This window comes from Oryctolagus cuniculus, chromosome 17 (assembly GCF_051225735.1).
Source record: "Oryctolagus cuniculus isolate XC-2025 breed Fujian yellow rabbit chromosome 17, ASM5122573v1, whole genome shotgun sequence".
NCBI classification, from domain to species: Eukaryota; Metazoa; Chordata; class Mammalia; order Lagomorpha; family Leporidae; genus Oryctolagus; species Oryctolagus cuniculus.
Window position 1 is genome coordinate 71,526,848 of NC_142883.1, and position 11,987 is coordinate 71,538,834.

Genomic DNA, 11,987 nt, shown 5'->3' on the forward strand with positions numbered 1-11,987 from the left:
GGCTTTCCATGCCTGAAATACTCTCATGGGCTTTTCAGCCAGATCCGAGTGCCTTTAGGGCTGATTCTGAGGCCAGAGTGCTATTTAGGACATCCGCCATTCTATGAGTCTGCTGAGTATCTCACTTCCCATGTTGGATCACTCTCCCCTTTATTTATTCTATCGGTTAGTGTTAGCAGATACTAGACTTGTTTATGTGCTCCCTTTGACTCTTAGTCCTTTCATTATGGTCAATTGTGAACTGAAATTGATCACTTGGAATAGTGAGATGGCATTGGCACATGCCACCTTGATGGGATTGAATTGGAATCCCCTGGTATGTTTCCAACTCTACCAATTGGGGCAAGTCAGCCCGAGCATGCCCCAAATTATACATCTCTTCCCTCTCTTATTCCCACTCTTATGTTTAACAGGGATCACATTTCAGTTAATTTTCAACACTTAAGAATAACTGTGTGATAATTACAGAATTAAACCAGTCATATTAAGTAGAACAGACAAAAAAAAAATACTATGAGGGATAATGTATTAAGTTGTCCATTAGCAGTCAGGGCTATGCTGATCAAGTCACCATTTCTCATAATGTCCATTTCACTTCAGGAGGTTTCCTTTTTGGTGTTCATTCAGTTGTCACCGATCAGGGAGAACATATGGTATTTGTCCCTTTGGGACTGGCTTACTTCACTCAGCATGATGTGTTCCAGATTCCTCCATTTTGTTGCAAATGACTGGATTTCGTTGTTTCTTACTGCGGTATAGTATTATAAAGAATACATATCCCATAATTTCTTTATCCAGTCTACCATTGATGGGCATTTAGGTTGGTTCCAGGTCTTAGCTATTGTGAATTGTGCTGCAATAAACATTAGGGTGCAGACCGCTTTTTTCTTTATCAATTTAAACTCCTTTGGGTAAATTCCAAGGAGTGGGATGGCTGGGTCGAACGGTAGGGTTATATTCAGGTTTCTGAGGAATCTCCAGACTGATTTCCATAGTGGCTTGACCAGTTTGCATTCCCACCAACAGTGGGTTAGTGTCCCTTTTTCCCCACATCCTCGCCAGCCCTTGGAAACTCATGACTGGTGCATAGGGAGATTATTGATGCCATAAACAGGAGTGTCAATTTGTAAAGTCAACAACAGGAGTCACTGTGCACTTACTCCTCATGTGGGATCTCTGTCCTTAATGTGCTGTACACTGAGGCTTAATGCTATAACGAGTACTCAAACAGTATATTTCACTTTGTGTTTCTATGGGGGTGCAAACGATTGAAATCTTTCCTTAATGTACACTAAACTGATCTTCTGTAAAAAAAAAAAAAAAGAAATTATCAATTCCCAACTTGACTCTCACTGGGATTAAACATGACAATAGGTCTGATCTGATTTCATCATCATTTAAAAAAAATCATCTATTATTTTTCACTTTATGTTTCTGTGTGGGAACAAACTGTTGAAATCCTTACTTAAGGTATACTAAGCTGATCTTCTGTATATTAAGATAATCGAAAATGAATCTTGATGTGAATGGAAGGGGAGAGGGAGTGGGAAAGGGGAGGGTTGTGGGTGGGAGGGATGGTATGGGGGGGAAAGCCATTGTAACCCATGAGTCGTACTTTGGAAATTTATATTCATTAAATAAAAGATAAAAAAAAAAGAGGCTTTCATAGCCTTGGCAGCTTATGACAAGAGCCACGGGTCATTACTGACGTCATAAATAAGAATGTCAATTGTTAAATCAACAACAGGAATCACTGTGCACTTACTCCCCATGTAGGATCTCTGTCTTTAATGTGTTGTACTATGTGAAATAATGGTAAAGCAGTATGCAAACAGTATTTATACTTTGTGTGTCTGTGTGGGTGCAATCTGTTGAAATCTTTACTTAGTATATACTCACTTGATATTCTGTATATAAAGATAATTAAAAATGAAAAAAACTCCAAAGACCAAAAAAAAAATAATAATTGCTAACATTTATTTTATACCAGGTGATGTTTCCAGAATTTTATGTTTCCAGAAAAATGGAGGTAGCTCCTGTTATCTTAACTTTAAAGAAAATGCAACTGAGGCATGAAGAGGTAAGTAACTGGTTTGCCGAAGGATATATAATCATGAAATGGCAAAGCCTTAGACTTGGCATGATCTGAATGACAGCATTTTTTTTCACAAATTCAATGTTTGATCTATTTCATATATTCACTAAAAGGATTTACTATCAAATGATACTTTCTGATAAAACCTATGAAAACTGAAGATGAGTATTGCTTCAAACCAAATACTTAAGGCTAGCATTAGGTGTAGCAGGTAAAGCCATTGTCTTTAAATTTAGCAAAGATATGCCTTGTTAGATGAGTGTACTTTGTGTAATTCTTCTTGTCAGTGTATACACTTTAGAAATTGATTACAGGGGCCAGTGCTGTGGCACAGCATGTTAAAACCCTGGCCTATGGTACCAGCATCCCATATGGGTGCTGGTTTGAGTCCCAGTTGCTCCATTTCTGACCTGGCTCCTTGCTAATGCACCTGGGAAAGCATCAGAGGATGGCTCAAGTCCTTGGGCCCCTGCACCCATGTGGGAGACCTGAGAAAAGCACCCAGCTCTGGGCTTCAGATCAGCTCAGCTCTGGCTTTTGCAGCCAATTGGGAAGTGAACCAGCAGATTGAAGACTTTTCTCTCTGTCTCTACCTCTCTATGTAACTCTGTCTTTCAGATAAATAAAAATAAATCTAGAAAAAAATTGATTACATCAGGCAACACATATGAACTTTTTTATAGAAAGATTGACCTTTAGAAAAATTTTAGACCTACAGAAAAAAAATGTGGTACAAATGTGAACTTTTGAATAAAAATCTATTTTTCATGAATGCATGGTGTTATAAAACACAGCAATACATCACTGAGAACCAAAAATAAATTGGACTGTCTCATTCTGTGATTTGAAATCTATTGACAAATATCCTTTATTTTTCTTACAGAGAATGTAAATAGTGTTGTGATATCAAACTCATTCTAAGTTTAGGTACCCCATGGAAAGTTTGATCTAATGAAAACAAATCTGCTGGATCATTTACCTCATACATTCCACTACCATTAAAATAATATATCTGTCATAATACATCAAGAATAAAACATATTGGGCCGGCGCCGCGGCTCACTAGGCTAATCCTCCGCCTAGCGGCGCCGGCACACCGGGTTCTAGTCCCGGTCGGGGCGACGGATTCTGTCCCGGTTGCCCCTCTTCCAGGCCAGCCCTCTGCTGTGGTCAGGGAGTGCAGTGGAGGATGGCCCAGGTGCTTGGGCCCTGCACCCCATGGGAGACCAGGAAAAGCACCTGGCTCCTGGCTCCTGCCATCGGATCAGCGCGGTGCGCCGGGCGCAGCGCGCCGGCCGCGGCGGCCATTGGAGGGTGAACCAACGGCGAAGGAAGACCTTTCTCTCTGTCTCTCTCTCTCTGTCCACTCTGCCTGTCAAAAAAAAAAAAAAGAATAAAACATATTTATGCCTAAAAATACAAATTCAACTATTACAAATTGTTCAGCAAAATTTAAAATTGTATGTTTTTAATATTCTAAAATGAAACATTTTTCTTTGCTTCTCAGTAAAAATGTGATACACTTTAACATCTTCAGAATAAGAACTGAGAGTGTACAAAGCATAATTTATTTATTTATTTATTTTTTGCCAAGCAGAGTTAGACAGTGAGAGAGAGAGAGACAGAGAGAAAGGTCTTCCTTCCATTGGTTCACCCCCCAAATGGCCACCATAGCCTCCCGATATCCCATGTGGGTGCAGGGCCCAAGCGCTTGGGACATCCTCCACTGCTCTCCTGGGCCACAGCAGAGAGATGGACTGGAAGAGGAACAACCAGGACAGAACCAGCACCCCAACTGGGACTAGAACCTGGGGTGCCAGCACTGCAGGCAGAGGATTAGCCTTGTGAGCCACGTCACTGGTGAAATATATTTTAAGGAGAGAATTTGTAATGTTCATTTTTTAAGTAACAAAAACATTTTTTCACTTCTTGGTTTGCATTTTAAATTTGTACATATATATATATATATATGTATTTTAGATATCCTTACTGGTTAATGCAAATTACCACACACTAGAATTAATTGCTTCTCAACATTTACAATTTGTTTCTTCACTTTAAAGGAAAATATTTGTGTCTCTTGAGTAAACAAGTAGATATTATGATTTGGCATCATTTTATAAAACTCAAATCTGTAAGAAATCAAAAACCACTGCAGAAATATTCTATAAGAATGTACTCATGCATATTGTTTTTACAATAGATTCACCCGTGTCATAGGAGAGCAACTCCTTGCTCAACATTCAAAATTGTCACATTCTTCTAAATATTCCTTTTAACATAGTGACCACAGTTGGACACAAGAGAGTCTTTAAAATTAAAAGAAATAATTTGGGTATGCTGACTTTCCTAGTCTTCTTGTTTTCCTGGGACAGAGTATCTTTTTTGAATGTAGGCTGACAAGGATACAACCCCTCCACAAAGTAAAATTCCTAATCATTAGAGCACTGCTCCTGACCCCTGCTCACTTGTTCCTCTATGTGGGATTTATGAATGACTTGCATGAATGGAGATATTGGAAAGAGGCAATGAGCTACCACCCCCCCCTTTTCTTTATTTAGCACTTTTCTAGGATGCCTATGAGAGAACATGAGTTCTTGTCTGCCCTTTTTTATACTGTAAATTTAGCAAAAAACCTGTGCTCTGTAAGTGACTAGGTAAGGATGCAATGTAATGTACTAGGGCAATGGAAGGGAATCTTTGTTGCTAAGCACAAAGACCAACAACTCTGTGGGCTAGAAAGCTTACATTTTGACTTCTTTCCATGTCCAGCTTGAATCATTCAGAATTCAGAAAAATTAGGAATGTAAGTTATGAACACACTTCACTGCCACAAATGTTATGATACTCATCAGTTTGCAATCAGGAATGATTTAAAATTTAACCAAAAATACCACAGTAAACTATGGTGGATTCATCAACACCTACACTTATAATTAACATCCACATTTATAATTGTATTTTTCTATGAATGATCTGACAGGAATTATTATCTGGGATGGATAATTAACAACTCCTTTTACAATTTTTATAATGTACCAAAAAAGTGAACTTTGAATCCTTTGGGAATTGGATAAGCTAAATATATTTGTATATGATGAGTCCAGGCTGAGAACTTGTAAGCACAATACCAACCATAATACCTACTAAAAAATAAAATACCTTGGAATAAATGTAACTAAGAATTTGAAAGATTTTAACAATGAAAATTGCAAAACATTAAAGGAAGAAATAGAAGAACACACAAAAAATGGAAAAATATTTCATGTTTGTGCACTGGAAAAATTAATATCATGAAAATGTTTATACTACCCCAGGTGATTTATAGATTCAATGAAATCCCAATCAAAACTCCAAGAACATTCTTCTCAGATCTAGAAAAAAGAATGCTAAAATTTGTGTAGAAACACAAGAGACCCCAAAATAACTAAAGCAACATTAAACAAGAAAAAATTGGAAGTATCAGAAGACCAGATTTCAAGACATACTACAGGGCAGTTACAAACAAAACAGCCTAGGACTGTAAGAAAAAAAGACAGGTATACCAATGAAACAAAATATAAACCAAAAAAATTAATCCATGCAGCTACAACCAACTAGTCTTTGACAAACCATCTAAAATCAATCCCTGGAGAAAGGACAGTCTCTTCAACAAATAGTGTTGGGAAAATTGGATCTCAACATGCAGACATATGAAACAAAACCTGTACTTACACCCATACAAAAATCAACTCACAACTGATCATGAATCTAAATCTATGACCTGATATCAACATATTACTAGAGGAAAACATTGGGGAAACTTTGCAAGATATTGGCATAGGAAAGACTTCTTGGAAAAGACCCCAGAAGCACAGGCAATGAAAACAGAAAGAGACAAAAGGGACTACATCAAGCTTAGAAGATTTGTGCTGCAAAGGAAACACTAAGCAAAGTGAAGAGTGGTAGAAAATATTTGCAAACTATATAACTGAAAAAGGGTTAATATCTTGAAGCAACACCTTAACAGTAGGGACTCCATTTTGGAGCACTTGAGACTCCATTCTGGAAAGGTGCCCCCCCACACACCATGAGACTCTGCTCTGAAACTATGATCTAAAACAGTTGAATAATAGCAGTCCACTACATCACACTTGGCAGAGCACAGAAACCCCCTAGCATGATCGATCAAGCTTGGAAGCGGATAGACTACACCTAGATTAATGATAAAAATGTAATTTGTCTATGTTCTACATATGATTAAAATCAATACCTGGATTAATGTCAAGATTATAATTGGAATTGTTAAGATTGTAACTGGTATTGTCAATATTATAATTGATACTAGTTTACTGATACTAGATTATTGATACTAGCTTATAAGTGATTCCAGTTTCACATAGGTTTTAAGTCAGTAACCAGTAACCAGATCTTGGATTGAGATAGCCACAACACACCAGATATTTCTGCATTCCTCCAGGCATATCTGGACAAAGTGGTGTAGAATTTGGGTGAAATTTAACCAAAAAATCACCATCACAGTTGTTTTGGAGAAAAGCACAATCTTTCTCTTCGGTGTGTGGATCCAATGTCATGTGTACAAACAAAATATCATGCTTACTCGGGTTTCTGAAGCTTTCTACTAGGAAAACTCGAATGTACGGAGGATTTGACTCCATGTGGAACCAATTAACCTTTCCTAGCAGAAAACCAAAAGTTACATGCTAATATTCTCTCAAAAACGCAAAGTTGGTAGATAATGTCCAGAAAACACAAACACAGAGGCTGTAGCAAGATATGGGATGTATCCACAACACACCAGATATTTCTGCATTCATCCATGCATATCCGGACAAGGTGTGGAATTTAGGTGAAATTTAAGCAAAAATCACCATCAACGTGGTTTTGGAGGAAATTACAATCTTTCTTTTTTGTAAGTGGATGCAATGCAATGTTTACAAACACATATATCATGTTTTCTTGGGTCTCTGAAGTTTTCTGCATAGAAAACTCAAATGTGTGGAGCATTTGACTCCATGTGGAACCAGCTAGAGTTTGCCAGCAGAAAACCAAAACTTACATTCTAAAATTCTCTCAAACCCATAAAGTCGGAAGATAATGTACAGAAAAAAAAACAATCACAGAGGCTGTAGCAAGATCTCAGATTGAGATAGCCACAACACACCAGATATTTCTGCTTTCATCCAGTCACAGCCAGACAAGGTGGTGTGGAATTCAGGTGAAATTTAACGAAAAAATCACTGTCAAAGTGGTTTTGGAGAAAAACACAATCTTTCTCTTCCACAAGTGCAACCATTGTTATGTTTACAAACACAAATATCATATTTCCTCAGATCTGAAGCTTTCTGCCAGGAAAACTCGAATGTGTGAAGGATTTGACTCCATGTGCAACCAATCAGCGTTTGCCAGCAGAAAACAAAAAGTTACATGCTAAACTGCATTCAAAACCATAAAGTCCGTAGATAATGTCTAGAAAACACAAACAAACACAGAGGCTGTAGCAAGATCTAGGATCGAGATAGCCACAACACACCAGATATTTCTGCTTACATCCAGGCATATCTGGACAAATTTTTGTGGAACTCAGGTGAAATTTAACCAAAAAATCACCATCAAAGTGGTGTTGGAGAAAAGCACAATCTTTCTGTCCAGCAAGTGGATCCAATGTCATGTTTACACACAGAAATATTAGGTTTGTTCGGGATTCTGAAGCTTTCTACCAGGAAAATTCGAATGTGTGGAGTGTGGGGAGCAATCCGGACTAGACTAAGTTACTCGAATTAGGACTTATTCTATGCATCTGCTCTCCCACAATATGGCGCTGGGAGAGAAGTAAACAGCTTCCGCACAGCTGCCTCCAGTTCAACCAATTAACTGTAGGACTTGCTCCTGATTGGAGAGCAGCGTACTCATCCGAGTTGGGATTGGCGGAGGAGGACTATAAAGGAGGAGAGAGACGGCATGCACCAGGAACATCTATGGGGAACATCTAAGGGAACCCGTGCAGCCCCCGAGAGAGCCGGCCGGCGGTGTGCCGCTCCCCTGCGGAAGTGGGGAATGCGGCCAGGGGGAACTGCCCTTCCACGGAGGTGGAAGGGATAGTAGCCAACCCGGGAAGAACCAGCAGCAAACCCGGGGAGGGCCGAGCAGACGAAAGAACAGCGCAGGGTCCTGTGTCGTTCCTCCACGAAGAGGGGGAACGACATAATGGTGCCGTGACTCGGATAGAAAACCTAGGACGGATAGGAAACCTAGCTCGGATAGAAAACCTAGGACGGATAGGAAACCTAGCTCGGATAGAAAACCTAGGACGGATAGGAAACCTAGCTCGGATAGGAAACCTAGGACGGATAGCAAACTTAGGAGGGAAGAAACGGGAAGAAGCAGGAAAATATCGGAGAGAGAGACTAGCAAACAGCCTAGGGAAAAGCCGGACGAAAAAGGTGCCGGAGGAAGCTGTTGAAAGCCTAGGCATAGACTCGGATACGGACTACGGGGGGAAGCTGGGAGGAATCTCTAAGGTCGAAAGCGAAAGTGAAAGCTAGAACAAACAGACTCGGACGCGGACTGTGGGGAGAGGCCAGGAGAAATGAGGGAGGAATATCGTTGGAGGAAAGCTTGGGGAAACATACCGGGTAGAGAAAAATGTTAGGGAAATTGAAGCCGCGGGGGGCAGGCCAAGGCGGAAACGAAAGCCATTTTGGGATTCTCAAGTTAGCCCGGGAATAGGGGGCGAAAAGTTAAAACCAGAAGCTGAGACGCAAGCCAGGTTGGGATCCGTCTGATTAGCCCGGGGAGCAAAGGACGGGAAGCCAAACCGTGGGGTGGAGACGTACGCTGGGTTGAATTCGCCAGGCTAGCCCGGGGAACTTGGATTGAATGCTAGTGGTGGAGACGCAAGCTACGCTGTGTTACTCGCGGAAGCCGCCGCGTGCAGAGAGAGCACGGGGCGTGAATAGATAGGGAACGCTGGCGTAGGCCGTGGTTCAGACGCGAAAGGGTTAAGCGTGGAGACCGCGGAGCGCGCAAAGCCAAGCCGCGCAAAGCCGGGAAGCTGCGCAGATGAGAGAGGCGCGCGGGCTGAAGCGGCGCAGAGCCGGGAACCCGCCGGCGGGGCGAGGTGCCGGAAAGCTGCGGGGATAAGAGAAACAGAAGTTTAGAAGTAAAAGAGAAATAGGAATGTTGGCAGACAGAAGTAAAATGGGAGAAATAGAAATGCCCGGAGATAGAGAAATAGAGAAAAATAAGGCCTCCCCTCAACATGCCAATTAGAAGGCTTGGATTCGGTCTGCCCGATTAGTGAGGCGATGAGCACCTGGGCGGCTAGCCGCAGGTCACCGAAGACAGGCACGAATTAACATCAGTAAAGCTTCCCCACAATACCGCAATTAGGAGGCTTGGATTCGGTCTGCCTGATTTAAGGCGGTAAGCGCCAGCAAAGCTCGACCAGAGTATGAGCTGCAGGTCACCGAAGATAGGCACGAACCAACACTAATAAGTCTCCCCCACAATAAGGCAATGAGAAGGCTTGGATTCGGTTTGCCTGATAGGTTTTGTAAGTCCCCTGCAGGCAGAGCAGAGCATGCGCTGCAGGGCACCGAACACAGGCATGCATCAGCGCCTAAAAACCTCCTCACAATGGCGAAGAGAGGACCCGGATTCGGTTTTCCTGATTGATAGGACTTGTAAGAGCCTGTGGCAACTCTAGCAAGTAGAGTAGAGTGTGTGCCGCGGGACACCGAAGACAGGCGCGTATCAACGCTAAAAAATAAAAAGAAAGGGGGATCTGTGGGGAGCAATCCGGACTAGACTAAGTTACTCGAATTAGGACTTATTCTATGCATCTGCTCTCCCACAATATGGCGCTGGGAGAGAAGTAAACAGCTTCCGCACAGCTGCCTCCAGTTCAACCAATTAACTGTAGGACTTGCTCCTGATTGGAGAGCAGCGTACTCATCCGAGTTGGGATTGGCGGAGGAGGACTATAAAGGAGGAGAGAGACGGCATGCACCAGGAACATCTATGGGGAACATCTAAGGGAACCCGTGCAGCCCCCGAGAGAGCCGGCCGGCGGTGTGCCGCTCCCCTGCGGAAGTGGGGAATGCGGCCAGGGGGAACTGCCCTTCCACGGAGGTGGAAGGGATAGTAGCCAACCCGGGAAGAACCAGCAGCAAACCCGGGGAGGGCCGAGCAGACGAAAGAACAGCGCAGGGTCCTGTGTCGTTCCTCCACGAAGAGGGGGAACGACAGTGGAGGATTTACCTCCATGTGGAACCAATCAGCATTGGTAGCAGAAAACAAAAAGTTAGATGATATAATTCATTCAAAACCTTAATGTCTGTTGATAATGTCCAGAAAACACAAACAAACACAGAGCCTGTAGCAAGATCTAGGATTCAGATGGCACAACACACCAGATATTTCTGCTTACATCCAGGCATATCCTGAGAAGATGTGGTGGAATTCGGGTGAAATTTAACCAAAAAATCACCGTCAAAGTGGTTTTGGAGTAAAGCAAAATCTTTCTGTTCAGAAGTGGATGAAACATCATGTTTAAAAAGACAAATATCATGCTTACTCAGATTTCTGACTTTCTGCCAGGAAAACTAGAATGTGTGGAGGACTTGACTCCATGTGAAACCAATTACTGTTTGTTAGCAGAAAACCAAATGTTACATGCTAATATTCTCTCAAAACCGTAAAGTTGGTAGACAATGTCCAGAAAACACAAACACACACAGAGGCTGTAGAAAGATGTGGGATGTAATCGCCACAACACACCAGATATTTATGCTTTCATCTAGGCATATCCAGACAAACTGGTGTAGAATTCGGGTGAAATTTAACCAAAAAAATCACCATCAAAATTGTTTTGGAGAAAAGCACAATCTTTCTCATCAGCAAGTAGATCCAATGTCATGTTTGCAAAAAGAAATATTATGTTTTCCCGGGTTTATGAAGCTTTCTGCAAAGGAAAACAGAATGTGTGGACGATTTGACTCCATGTGGAAAGAGTTACATTTTGCGGGCAGAAAACAAAAAGTTACATGGTAAAATTCAATCAAAACCTAATGTCACTAGATAGCGCCCAGAATACAAGTACAAATGCAGAGGCTGTAGCAAGATCTGAGATTGACATAGCCACTACTCACCAGATATTTCTTTTTTCCTCCAGGCATATCCGGACAAAGTGGTGTGGAATTGGGCTGAAATTTAAAAGAAAAATCACTGCCAAAATGGTTTTGGAGAAAAGCACAATCTTTCTCTTTGGTAAGTGGATCCAATGTCATGTTTACAAACAAAATATCATGTTTGTTTGGGTTTCTGAAGCTTTCTGCTGGAAAAATTGAATGTGTGGATGACTTGAGTCCATGTGCAACCAATTAGTGTTTGCCAGCAGAAAACAAAAAGATTATAAAATTCGTTCAAAACCTAAACTTTGTTGATAATATCAAGAAAACACAAACAAACACAGAGGCTATAACAAGATCTGGGATTGAGATAGCCACAACACACCACATATTTCTGCTTTCTTCCAGGCATATCCGGTATAGGGGTGTGGAATTTGGGTAAAATTTAACCAAGAAATCACAATCAAAATTGTTTTGGAGGAAATTGGAATCTTTCTTTCAGCAAGTGAATCCAGTGTCAAGTTTATAAAAGCAAATATATTTTCTCAGGTTTATGAAGCTTTCTGCCAGAAACCTCAAATGTGTTTAGGATTTGACTGCATGTGGAACCAATTAGGGTTTGCCAGCAGAAAAGCAAAATTTACATGCTAAAATTCACTCAAAACCATAAAGTCCTTCAATAATGTCCAGAAAACACAAACAAACACAGAGGCTGTAATACGATCTAGGATTGACATAGCCACAACTCACCAGATATTTCT

General features: G+C 41.3%; 1 long non-coding RNA gene across 1 annotated transcript in view; it reads left to right on the forward strand.

The window, feature by feature from the left end:
- Positions 1–11,366, forward strand: part of LOC149121374 (uncharacterized) — a 115,590-nt gene extending 104,224 nt beyond the window's left edge. The window contains exons 3-4 of the long non-coding RNA XR_016223772.1: positions 1,991–2,080; positions 11,271–11,366. This is a non-coding gene — a long non-coding RNA (uncharacterized LOC149121374). The remainder of the gene's footprint in view (positions 1–1,990; positions 2,081–11,270) is intronic.
- Positions 11,367–11,987: the final 621 nt, after the last annotated feature.